Here is a 12,417-nt window from a genome sequence, read left to right as displayed (position 1 = left end):
ATATGGTTATTTAGTGTGTATATGGTTATTTAGTGTATATATGGTTATTTAGTGTGTATATGGTTATTTAGTGTATATATGGTTATTTAGTGTATATATGGTTATTTAGTGTATATATGGTTATTTAGTGTGTGTATATGGTTATTTAGTGTGTATATGGTTATTTAGTGTATATGTGGTTATTTAGTGATATGGTTATTTAGTGTGTATATGGTTATTTAGTGTATATATGGTTATTTAGTGTATATATGGTTATTTAGTGTGTATATGGTTATTTAGTGTATATGTGGTTATTTAGTGATATGGTTATTTAGTGTATATGTGGTTATTTAGTGATATGGTTATTTAGTGTATATATGGTTATTTAGTGTGTATGTGTTTATTTAGTTCCCACAAACTGAGCACCAGTTCTGCCTGATCCACCTTAAGAGCAGCCAGTGAGGTAGGCAGGCAGTAAGCAGGCTGGGCGTGGTCGGAGCAGGCTGTAAGCAGGCTGGGCGTGGTCGGAGCAGGCTGAAGCTGCTTCATGAGCCTTAGGATACAGAGCTGCTGTGACTGGGAGAAGCGAGGAGGCAGCTGGCTCTTGTTACAGACACTGGCTCTTCCATAGATCACAGTCACACGCAGTGCTGGAACTTGCTGACTGCGAATCAGTGCGCAGAGCGCAGCAATATGGGGATCATTATTAACCTGGATAAACCATGGGATTATTGCATTGCACGTAGGGGACGTTGTGTTCCGCAGTCCTGCACAGGTAATTTGTCTAAGCCCCCAGCTGTGCGTACTGCTCAGGGGCAGTTATACCCTGATTGATCACCTGAAACCACTTTATAGGATGGGGCACTGGTTCTGCTCTGGTTTTATTCTGATTATCCCCAAGCTTAAAGTGACTGCGTTTTCCCGATTATGGCCCCATCTTTTCCTATATGCTGAATGCTGATGATGTATAGTGGGCACTTTAAGGTTTGGCTTTCTATTCTGCCTTTCTGTCTAGCTATTCAAAGCTTAGCAGCACTTTCCCAAAGGAAGTCAAAGTGATTACATGAAATCCTTATCTGGTAATGGATCTAAAAAATATTTTGTCAACAAATATACATTCAATAAATAGAGTGATTTAGCCTATTCTAGGGAATTGCTAGGATTTAGCATCTAGAGAATTGCTAGGATATTGGCCTGATATTTTAATTAACATGTTATGGCTGAATGGTGCTTTGTTTTAATTGCTAAAAAAAATAATCATAAATTTACATTCAACTGCATAATTCAGCTTATTACTTATCCTGATTTTATTTGACCTTAAAGTCTTTGGTAGAAGAGTTTTATTTCTGACTCTGGATAAACTGCACGTACTGAGAGATATTTAATTAGCTGCTGTATATTTTAAGACTGATCTTACACTACTGCTGTAATGAGAGATGTTTTGAGTGAAATGACATTGCTTTTGTACATCATTTCTGCATTTGCTGTTACTTGGTTTAATTGCTTTATATACCCTACAGAAATGTATACATTTTGCACTTTCTTCAAATATATCTGTAATCTATAATACTGTAGTCTAATTATTTGTTGTTCTTGTTTATTTTTTGGCTCTAAACTTTTGAGGGCCATATATAATTTTCTCTAAGTCATCATATGTTAAGTTATTGTATTTTGTGTCTGTATAGTAGAGGGGGGTGTGTGCACCAAGCGAAACCATAACAAACTCACTGTTGATTTTTTTTTTTTTATCCCCCCCCCCCATGTAATATACTGAGCCATATAATGACAGGGATATATATATATATATATATATATTATTCCACATATCAGCTAGTTTATTTGAGATCTATCTTGAACCATATTGATTTGAAGTACTTTGTTTTGTTTTTAATTTTATTTAAATGATTTCATTAAACTACATTGTAATACATCCATATGAAATGTGCCCTATTTGCCTTGGGCACAACTCCTAATTATGTGATAGAAATCTCTATTTTGAGAACACAGTGGTACACCCTGTAATTATTTATTGGCACAATGTTCTCTACAAGTGGCGTAGATTTATTAATGTTTATGCCAATATCACTATGGAAAAATTAATGGTGGGGGGATCATTAATGAAGCTTATGTTCATTTCTATAATGAAAAAAATAAAAGCTTAAAAGATCTAAAATACTGAAGATTCTCATTACACATCTTCTGGACTGCAAAAAGTACAAAGTTAGGCTTGAAAACTGTCTGCATTATATCACATGTATGTACATTAAATGCTATTGTTGTATTATTTTGTATGATATTAAGTGACATTGTGACACTTGCCATCAATTCTTTTAGTGCATTTAACCATTTTCCCCTTCATCTCTTGGTTTTCCTAATACACTGATATTTTTATGATCCTTAAACCCGTTTCTTGTAACAAGTCTAGTAAAGCTGACATCTAAGAGGTTATTATTTACTGAAAGGGCAAAAGCCTGCATTAAGAAGGCAGTGTTTTCTTCAATGCGTGTTCTGTCAAAATAGAACTTTAAACTCCTAACCTAAGTGGCACAGAACTTTGGGAATTTAAAACTAGGATCAGCTGTTCCTTGTGGTATCTAGTCCGTTTGCCACTCCACTGGACATCCGAAGGGCACACACTCATGCTGGATAATGTTGCTGTTTTTAACTCTTATCTGCTTCTCTGTATTATTATAAGATCAGGTGGAAATGTATAGTTACTAGACCTGTCCACTAATTTATTTAACAGCTGGTGCTTTGCTTGATAGTACGGTGTCCAAATAAGCTGTATAAAACATGACCCACAGTTCAAGCATGCACTAATCACTAAGGCAGATTGAACATAGATTAAAAATTAACCTTTGTTTTTAAGAACCCAGCCAAATGAATAGGGAGAGTGGCATATTCTAACTTGATATCAGTAGTAGTGGTCTAGTTGTAGAATTTGTGTAAATCTGCATGATCTGTATTTTAGATATTTGCTTTTTGTCATAACTAGATGCTATTTAATAATAATACAAAGTGTTAAACCTGTTTTTCTGCTTCAATGTGTATGGCAAGTCAAATTGAGTTTTTTTAATATTTGTTTGCCTCCTATATGTATTATAGCATGGACTAGTACTTGTGACTTATTGTCAGGAATAAAAATATTTCTATATGTTATAAAGGTTCACCTTAGTTGTACTATTTTGGAGATCATATTTGCATTCAGCAAGTGTTTTGACTGACACAGTCATAAACTTATTTTCTGTATAATACGTTTCTTTGTCATATCTGTGGCTGCTAAATTACATGATGGATGGATAAAATATATATGTATATGTACACTGTAGTATATGTACACTGTATACTTTTCTATAAACTTTAGCATAATGTCCCAGTGAATTTTTTTTTTAAGTATTTAAATGTGTCCACACCACTTTTCTTAAATGGTTCTTTATCATAAAACTTCAAAATGTTTGCATGCTTCTATTTTTGTAACCTTTTAGTGTAAGAAAAGTGAATGGGTATATCTGGTAATACCTTTCCCCAGGTGGATTAATGGGGATTAAGAAAATAATCTTTCCAAAGTTTCAAGAGTAGTTGAACTTGTTTTCTATTTAATGTTGAGTATTGAATATATGTGGAATCACAGTGCCCTCTAGTGGTGTTATGTTACATACTACGCTTTTAAAATATAGGGAACAAGCGGGTTTTAAGTTATTGTTACATCTTGCATGAAAAGTTGCTAACATTTTTAACATATGGAACAGAACCTGCAATAATTTGACTATAAGAGGTGTCAAATTGTCTATTTATTATAGAAGGTATTTTAAAATCAGAACAGATATTTATTATTAAAACAGAAATCTGGGTGTTTATAATAAAAATACATTGTTTTTTATATATATATAAAAAATTTGAGTTATAATGGATCTAAATATAGTTTCTGTTTAAAATACATAATAATCTAAGGTTATTCATCATGAATTATAGATTAGTTTTTAATTATATAGCAAGATGCTTTGTTTGGTAAATTAATTCCATTAATGCGTTCAGAATGTCATGTTCTCCTAGAGGTTTATTTAAGTATTTTTTTCTATCTTGAAGATATTATCACATATTATTGGTATTGTATTTTTTAAAACTGCAAATTTGTGGCTGCAGACATAACGTGCCCCATCACAGCAAAAATGTTAAGTTGAGAAATTGACCTTTAAAGGGACATAATCATCAAAAAAATGTGTGGGTTTCAGATAGAGCATATTTAATTCTAATATAATTTGCTTAATTCTCTTGGCATCCTTTGTTGAAAGAGAACAATGCTCTACTGGGGCATAGCTCAACACATTGGGTGAGACAGTGACAAGCAGCTAGCTCACACTACTGCATTGCTTCTGTGCCTACCTTGGTTACGCTTTTCAACAATGGATTACGAGAACATAGCAAATTAGATAAGAGAAGTAAATTGGAAATTTATTAAATTGCATGTTCATTCTGAATCATGAAAGTGGAATTTTTGACTGTACTGTCCCTAATGCCATTGCTCCCCTGCAAATCTATGTACACAGGATCAACTATCATATCATACTAAGTTTCAAGAAACTAAATTAATAAGGTGGTTTGGAGTGGGATAAATCTGCACAAGGACCTAAGTGTGAGGAGGGACGGGCAAGTATTATAAAGGAAATATTATCTTATTGTTTTAGTTAAAACAATTTAAATTGTTGTTATTAAGGAAATTATTTTTCTCCTTCCAATAAAGTTCAGCTGAAAAGTTGATCAAATATGATCAACCTAATAAACTGATAATTGAATTCATTTCAATTATCTATCTATGTATAATGATATATAACCAAATCAGTAGTTATCTAATATAACTGGAAAAATCTGAAAATTTATTATTCTAGAAATAAAAATCATGATTTATATTGGTCTTACTGATTTGTGATTTAAATCAAATCCACCCTGACAGGAATACTATAATCAAAGAATGTGGCTTAAAGATATTTTTTATTGGGCGCACCATCCGGCTAAAACGCTAGCCAATATAAAAAGGGACAGTAAAGTCACCATTAAAGGGACAGTAAAGTCACCATTAAAGGGACAGTAAAGTCACCATTAAAAGGGACAGTAAAGTCACCATTAAAAGGGACAGTAAAGTCACCATTAAAAGGGACAGTAAAGTCACAATTTAAGCTTACATGGGTTGGATAGAGCATGAAATTTAAAACATTTTTACAGTCAACTTGTATTATCAGTTTTGCTTAGGTCTTTTGGTGTTCTTTGTTAAACAGTAAATCTAGGTGGGCTGATAGGAGCTTGCACGTGTCTTCTACCATCTGGCAACAGTGTTTGAAACTATGTATAACAGGGCTGTAAACATTATTGCAAACACTGCTAAAGATACGTGCACGCTCCTGAAATCCTATCAGCCGACCTAGTTTTACTCTTTAAGAGAACAAAGGAAATTTGATAACAGAAGTTGAACATTTGTTAAAAATTGCATGCTCTATCTGAATCCTGATGTTTCATATTACTTGACTGTCCCTTTTGAAATAAAATTAGCTTAATTTTTTTTATGTATGTAAATTTATTTAAAAGAAAAAAAAATGGTGAATGGAGAGGAACCCTTTACAGCTATTGGTTGACAGAACATGGGTATTTTTTTTTATACATCCATCAAAAATGAATCCCTGCTTTGCATAATCTGCACACAATAAATGTTCTGAAATCATTTAATGTTCTCAACATCTCCATTATTTTGCCGTCCAGGAGTACATTTCTTGAAAAATCTTGAGTGTTTTTCCTTATCTCCTTTTTTGCTCTGATCAGTTAAGGATAGTTATAAAAGAGCACATGCATATACCAAGCAGTCACTGTGTACCATGTAGGAATCTCATGGTTCTGAATTTCATGCAAAGCACTCTAGCCTTTGTTCCCATGTGTTGAGATACCTAGGTAGGCATCTGGAACGCTGCATGGCAGGAAATAGTGCGGCCATCTAGTGCTTTTGCAAAAGGATAATATTCTTGCAAAACTGCTACCATATAGTACTCCAGAAATTAACCGGCTTCTAAGCATATGTCGCTGCTTTTCAACTAAAGATACCAAGACAACGAATAAACATTCATAATAGAAGTGAATTAGAAAGTTGTTTAAAACTGCTTGCTCTATCGGAATTATGAAATAAAAACTTACTTTTTAATTATTGCCTATTAAAGGGGCATTACAGGTTTATATATATATATATATATATATATATATATATATATATATATAGATCATTTTATTATTGCATTACAGCATTTCTACATGTAGTTTTATGTCTCTTTAACGTGAAAAGCAATGCACATAAAATGTTTGAGGAAAATTAAAAACGCAATGAAAGCCTGCGACTGATAAACGTATAGCAAGATAAAATGTTTGACTTCTTTATGCTTTTAACAAGGCTGATACATTTAGCAAGCTGTGTTTAATGGTATACGCAGTTCTTATCATATACCAGTTTGACTTGCTTTATCTATCTTTTATTTTGTTTCCTATATTGGTTTGCTGCTCATTGAAAGGGCATATCTAAGTAGCCGATTTAGCATGGTCAGTTATATTTTTGTTAACCAAGGGAAAAGCATCCAGGGTAGCTAGCAAGTCTTCAAGTAGTTTATCATGTGAAGGCAAGTCAAGAACGTTTTCAGCTGGAATTTTACTAATGTGTGTTATGAACATTTCCAGGGCCCCTGGGCTCCACAAACACGTAGAATACCTATAGTGTTTATTATCTATCTATCATTATTGAATCCAGTCTTAATATCTGCACATAGATATTAAAGAGAACAGAAAAACAGGTGGTTTGCGGTCCTAAATTTTATATATATATATATATATATATATATATATATATATATATATATATATATATATATATATATATTATTATTATTATTATTATTATTATTATTATTATTATTATTATTATTTATATATAGCTTTTGGGCGACCTTGTTGGGAAACAATAGTTTTCCTGTCCAAAAGTGCACTGCAGTATAATATACACACTAAAAAGACGTTGGGTGGAAAAAAGAAAAATGCTTTTTAGCACATAAGTAATATATAATAAAACTTAACATTTTATTAATGCCTGTTAAGAAAGACAGCAAGATATCAGTGGAAAAAAACTGCTGCCACTGAAATATTTAAAAGCATTTTATTTATGTGTGACTGAGAAAACTAATCGCTATACTTCCACGCATGCATTTGTGTGAGGTATTCCAGAACAGAATTATGTAATCAATAAGGTACACTATACCCTTGTAACATTCTCTCTAATATACAAAAAAAAAAACAACAATGGTCGATAGGTGAAAAAAGGAAAAAAATGCTGTTTAGCACATAAGTAATATATAATAAAGCTTAATGTTTTATTAATGCTTGTTAAGGAAGACGGCAAGATATCAGTGGAAAAAACTACTGCCTCCGAAATAATTAAAAGCACATCTCTGCTGGATTAGTTTGGAGAATAGTTACATTTTCCCTTGAATATTATAGTATTCTGCGGAGTACCCGCTGTTGGCTAGGGGTGAGTTTGGGATTAATGCTGTGTAAGTGTATAAATAATTTAAAGAACAATATATACACAAATCCCTCCCAAGGTTTCCACCCCCCTCGCTGTTATTCCTTGTTGACAGACAAAACATATAACTTATCACGGGCGGAGAACTGATTAAAACCTAAAAGACCCCTTACTCCCTGTCTGTTTTTGTTTTGTCCGTGACAAGTTATATGGGATAACAGCGAAGGGGGTGGATACCTTGGGAGGGATTTCTTCCCTTAATTTGTTTGCAGAGTAATGATTTGTGTATATATCATTATTTAACCTATATCCAATATACCTACACTTGAGCATTAATCCCAAACTCACCCCTAGCCATCAGAGGTACTCCGCAGAATACTGTTATAGTCACAGGCTAAATTTAACTATTTATTCTCAAAAATAATCAGAGATGTGCTTTTAATTATTTCAGTGGCAGTAGTTTTTCCACTGATAATGTGCTGTCTTTCTTAACAAGCATTAATAAACGTTGTTTTATTATATATTACTTATGTGCTAAACAATTTTTTTTTTATTTATTTTTTTCACCTATCGACCATAGTTGTTTTTTTGTGTGTGTATATTAGAGAGAACGTTACAAGTGTATAGTGTACATGATTGATTACATAACTCTGGAATACCTCACACAAATGCATACGTGGAAGCATAGTGATTAGTTTTCTCAGTCATACATAAATAAGATCAATTGCTGGATCAAAAATGCAATTACAGGTGTGTGGGTAGCTTTTCAGGGAGTACTGATTTAAAAAGATTGTGTGTGTATATATGTATATGTATATGTATATGTGTATATGTGTGTGTGTGTGTATATATATATATATATATATATATATATATATATATATATATATATATATATATATATATTCTCTATCAGACATATTCTTGTTGCCAAAAAAGGCAATATTGTGCTTATTAACAAAGATTAAAGGGACAGTCAACACCAGAATTTTTGTTGTTTTAAAAAATAGATAATCCCTTAATTACCAATTCCCCAGTTTTGCATAACCAACATAGTTATAATTATACATGTTTTACCTCTATAATTACCTTGTATCTAAGCCCCCTTATTTCAGTTCTTTGGACAGATTTGCATTTTAGCCAATCAGAGCTGACTCTATGGTAAATTCACGTGCATGAGCTCAATGTTATCTATATGAAACACGTTAAATAATGCCCTCTAGTGGTGGAAAAACAATCAAAATGCATTTAGATTAAAGGTGGCCGTCAAGGTCTAAGAAATTAGCATATGAACCTCCTAGGTTTAGCTTTAAACTAAGAATACCAAGAAAACAAAGCAAAATTGGTGATAAAAGTAAATTGGAAACCTGTTTAAAGGGACACTAAACCCTCAAAAAAAAGTTGGCACTCGCAAAATTAATAAATATTATTGAATTTTGTATTATACATTTAAAATTTTACCGTTTAGTAGTAATCTTCTTCTGAAAATTGAACCTTTTCCAAACCCTCCACCGGGTATACATTTTCATAGCCCAATCCTGGTAGATAACCCAGGTTCGAATATGGCGGAACATTGCAGCAATCCGCATGCGCGAGCTTCTGCAGAGTCATCGTTTATGTCACTCACGGTGTATCTCTATACAAACCAGCAGACCCACTGTAACAGGGACGGGATATGCACATGCGCAAGTTTCACAATCAGTCTACGCATGCGCAGGGTGACGAAATCGTCACATAGTGATATGCAGAAAATCTGCAACAGATTGGAGATTTCTATTCATCTTGACCGGCCCATATTTGAGGGTTGGATTGGGTGACTTAATCGGAGAAAATAAAAAGTATATTTTAAAATGTAGAGAAGCTTCGTTAGAGTGTAAAAGTAGGTGATCTCTTTTATATTACTGATTGTTATATGAAATGTGTGGTTTGGTAGTGCACACAATAAAGTTTTGGAATCCTTTAAAATGACTTGCCCTATTTAAATCATGAAAGTTTTTTTTTTTGGACTTGACTGTCCCTTTAAACGAGGAACTACAGACTGTGTTTTTCAAGAGACATCCAACTAATGCCCATTGGGTCATCAGCATGCTAGAATAAAAAAATAAACAAAAGTGTAATTAAAGTAAACAAACAGTCAAGGACTGGATTTAATATATAATTATATAATTGATTGCTGTAGTCCAGTCACTATATCCTCATTCAGGATTCTTCTATATCTGGCGTTGGAATTTTCCACTGCCTTCTATCGGCTGTTGAGGTTAAAAAAATGACCACCTGCTTTATGCAGGGAGTCTTGTATTAGCTCTTGTTAGGTTATGTATCCATAGCATATGAATGCCAGTATAGAAGTAATAATAGGCAGTAGGAATATGCATTCAGCTACGAAAATATCCAGAGGGCACAAGCCGCTGCTTACGTCAACATTCATATCCTCACAAAATATCCGAATGTGCGTCCCTAATATGCAGCAGACCGCATCTAAAAATGATTGGACTTGTAATCGTCACTTCATGGATTAGCAGAACTATAAAGGCACAATTCTGGTTAACAGTGCCTGACAAATATGTTTAAAAATTAGGAGCCAGTAAGAATATTTAGGAGCCAGACAGTTGGATTTGTATATAGATATATGGAGAATAACCCAAAAAGTTAGTAGCCAAGGGTAAAATTTAATTTAGCCAATGGCTCCTGGGTTTGTCACGCCCTGTGTTAATCTATTTTGTCACATTTGTAGAGGGCCAGGACTGGACGGAGACCAAAAATAGGCCCGGGCATTTAAACACGGAGCAACCTCTGTAAGCTAAGTAGCCATTATAGACCAGATCTCCCGTCCTGCAGCCAGACAGTCAACTAAAAAAAAAAAGTATTGTTTTAAAAGATAATCCCTTTTAATAACCATTCCCCAGTGTTGCACAGAAAACACGGTTATATTAATATACTTCTTACCTTTTTTTATTACCTTGTTTCTAAGCATTTTCTGATGGCCCCCTGATCACATGACTTTATCTTTTGACTTGCATTTAAGCTATTTAGTGCTGTGTTGTTAGAATCCACGGGCGTCAGCACAATGTGATCTATATGGGTCACATGAACTATCTTGCCCTGATGTCAAAAGCAAATACAAAAGCATGTGATCATGGGGCTGTCTTTAGGGACTTAGAAACAGACAGAAATGTTGAGGTCTAAAGGTTATAAAGTATGTTAATATAACCATGTTGGTTGTGCAAAGATGGGGAATGGGTAATAAAGGTATTATCTATCTTTTTAAACAACAAATTTTGTATGGACTGTCCCTTTAAAAATAGGCAGATTGTAACAGCTATCCTAGTGTTGTTGCCCATATTGAGAGGGTGGGGCTTCTATATAGCAGCAAGGCCCACATAAGAGCCCGGCCCATTGTGCATTTGCTCTGTATGCCCTATGGCCGGTCCGGCTTGGCCAGAGCTGTACTTCTAGATCCCCTCCCATGCGATTGGGGTTAATGCATTTATTTGTTACATGCTCTCCACTTGGTGAGTTGTAAGCAAGAGGTTGCTTATCTTCCTAGGTCAAATTCCCCATTTAATTGGTGCTGAATGTGATTTGAGGATGCAAAATAAGTGCATTATCCCTTGGTGATCTCAGTAGATAAAACGTGATATAAAGATACTCTCACAACTTGCCATTTGTGTGAACAGAATTTTCAACCTTCTCATTAACAGCCACTTCATTGCTCCCCTCTGGTTAAGCTTCTTCCACCTCTGCATGAATGTTTGTTAGTTATTTAACCTTCTCATTGTTTGCGTTTAGGGCAATACAGGTTTAAAGGGACAGTCAACACCAGAATTTTTCTTCTTTAAAAAGAAAGATAATCCCTTTATTACCCATTCCCCAGTTTTGCATAACCAACACTGTTAAAGAAATACACTTTTTTTTTAAATGATTTTTGAGGGTTTTTCAAAATGACAACATAAAACCATGACATATACATATTACAAAACATAGCAGTGATTGTCTTAACAACAATATGACAGGAAAAGAAAACATAACATGAATGTCAAAATATATCTGAAATCCTCCTTTTATGTTTTTTATAGGATACTGTGAGTAGCTATTATTCCAGGCCATAGTGGTAAAAGACGCTCTAAAAGAGCATTGTAGCTACTAGATAGACCCAATTTATTATGAACTAATTCGTCATATAATTGAATATTTCTCATTGTTAAGGGCAGGGTCATAATATCAAGAGCAAAATAAAGAGCAAGAGGGAAATTAGGGAAATGTCAGCGGGTAAGCACCGCTTATACAAATAATTTTTCTATGTAATCATATTATTACGTACTTAAGATATTTGAGGAAAATGATAGGGATAGCAATGTAACTAGCTATGGCCAACAACAATGGGGGGGGGCGGAAGACCATAGAGATGTTAATTGACTGTCAATTATTTATTATAATATAAAACGTGGCGTGCAAGACTAAGCTATACGGTAGTTAAGTGTAAGTCGTAATGCGCATCAAGAAAGAGCAGGTATAGCTCCATCCTGGTTAGGATGAGGCCTATATTACATTATTAGAGCATTAATGCAGTATCTCCCCTCAGGGATAATGTCACCACTGGACAGAGACGGTTGAGGGATGGTGGATATGACCCGCTCACAGATACAGAGCGGGAAAGGAGGAGGGGAGATACAGTCGGTAGAGTGATGTCATGGGAACTAGTGGCTCTGTAAAACAGAAACCTGGGAATAGTATAGTAGTTAAAAAGTAAAAATATATAGGAGATAATAAACCTGTAAGTATGGGCCATACTATACGGTATTAGAGATACATGTTGGGTACAATTGTATATTTATCTTTTAACATCTGGGGTATACTATATATCTAGCAAAGATAAGTATAATGAATTCATA

At 34.0% G+C, this 12,417-nt stretch overlaps 1 protein-coding gene across 1 annotated transcript in view; it reads left to right on the top strand.

Annotated features, from left to right (window-relative positions):
- Window positions 1-547: 547 nt before the first annotated feature.
- PRLR (prolactin receptor) overlaps window positions 548-12,417 on the top strand; it is a 66,050-nt gene continuing 54,180 nt past the window's right edge. The window contains exon 1 of the mRNA XM_053701201.1: window positions 548-754. The gene's annotated coding sequence lies outside the window, so the exon portion shown is untranslated. The remainder of the gene's footprint in view (window positions 755-12,417) is intronic.

This window comes from Bombina bombina, chromosome 2 (assembly GCF_027579735.1).
Source record: "Bombina bombina isolate aBomBom1 chromosome 2, aBomBom1.pri, whole genome shotgun sequence".
In the NCBI taxonomy this organism is placed as follows: Eukaryota; Metazoa; Chordata; class Amphibia; order Anura; family Bombinatoridae; genus Bombina; species Bombina bombina.
Note: the sequence above shows the minus strand (reverse complement) of the source record. Positions and strands in the feature narration are given on the sequence as shown.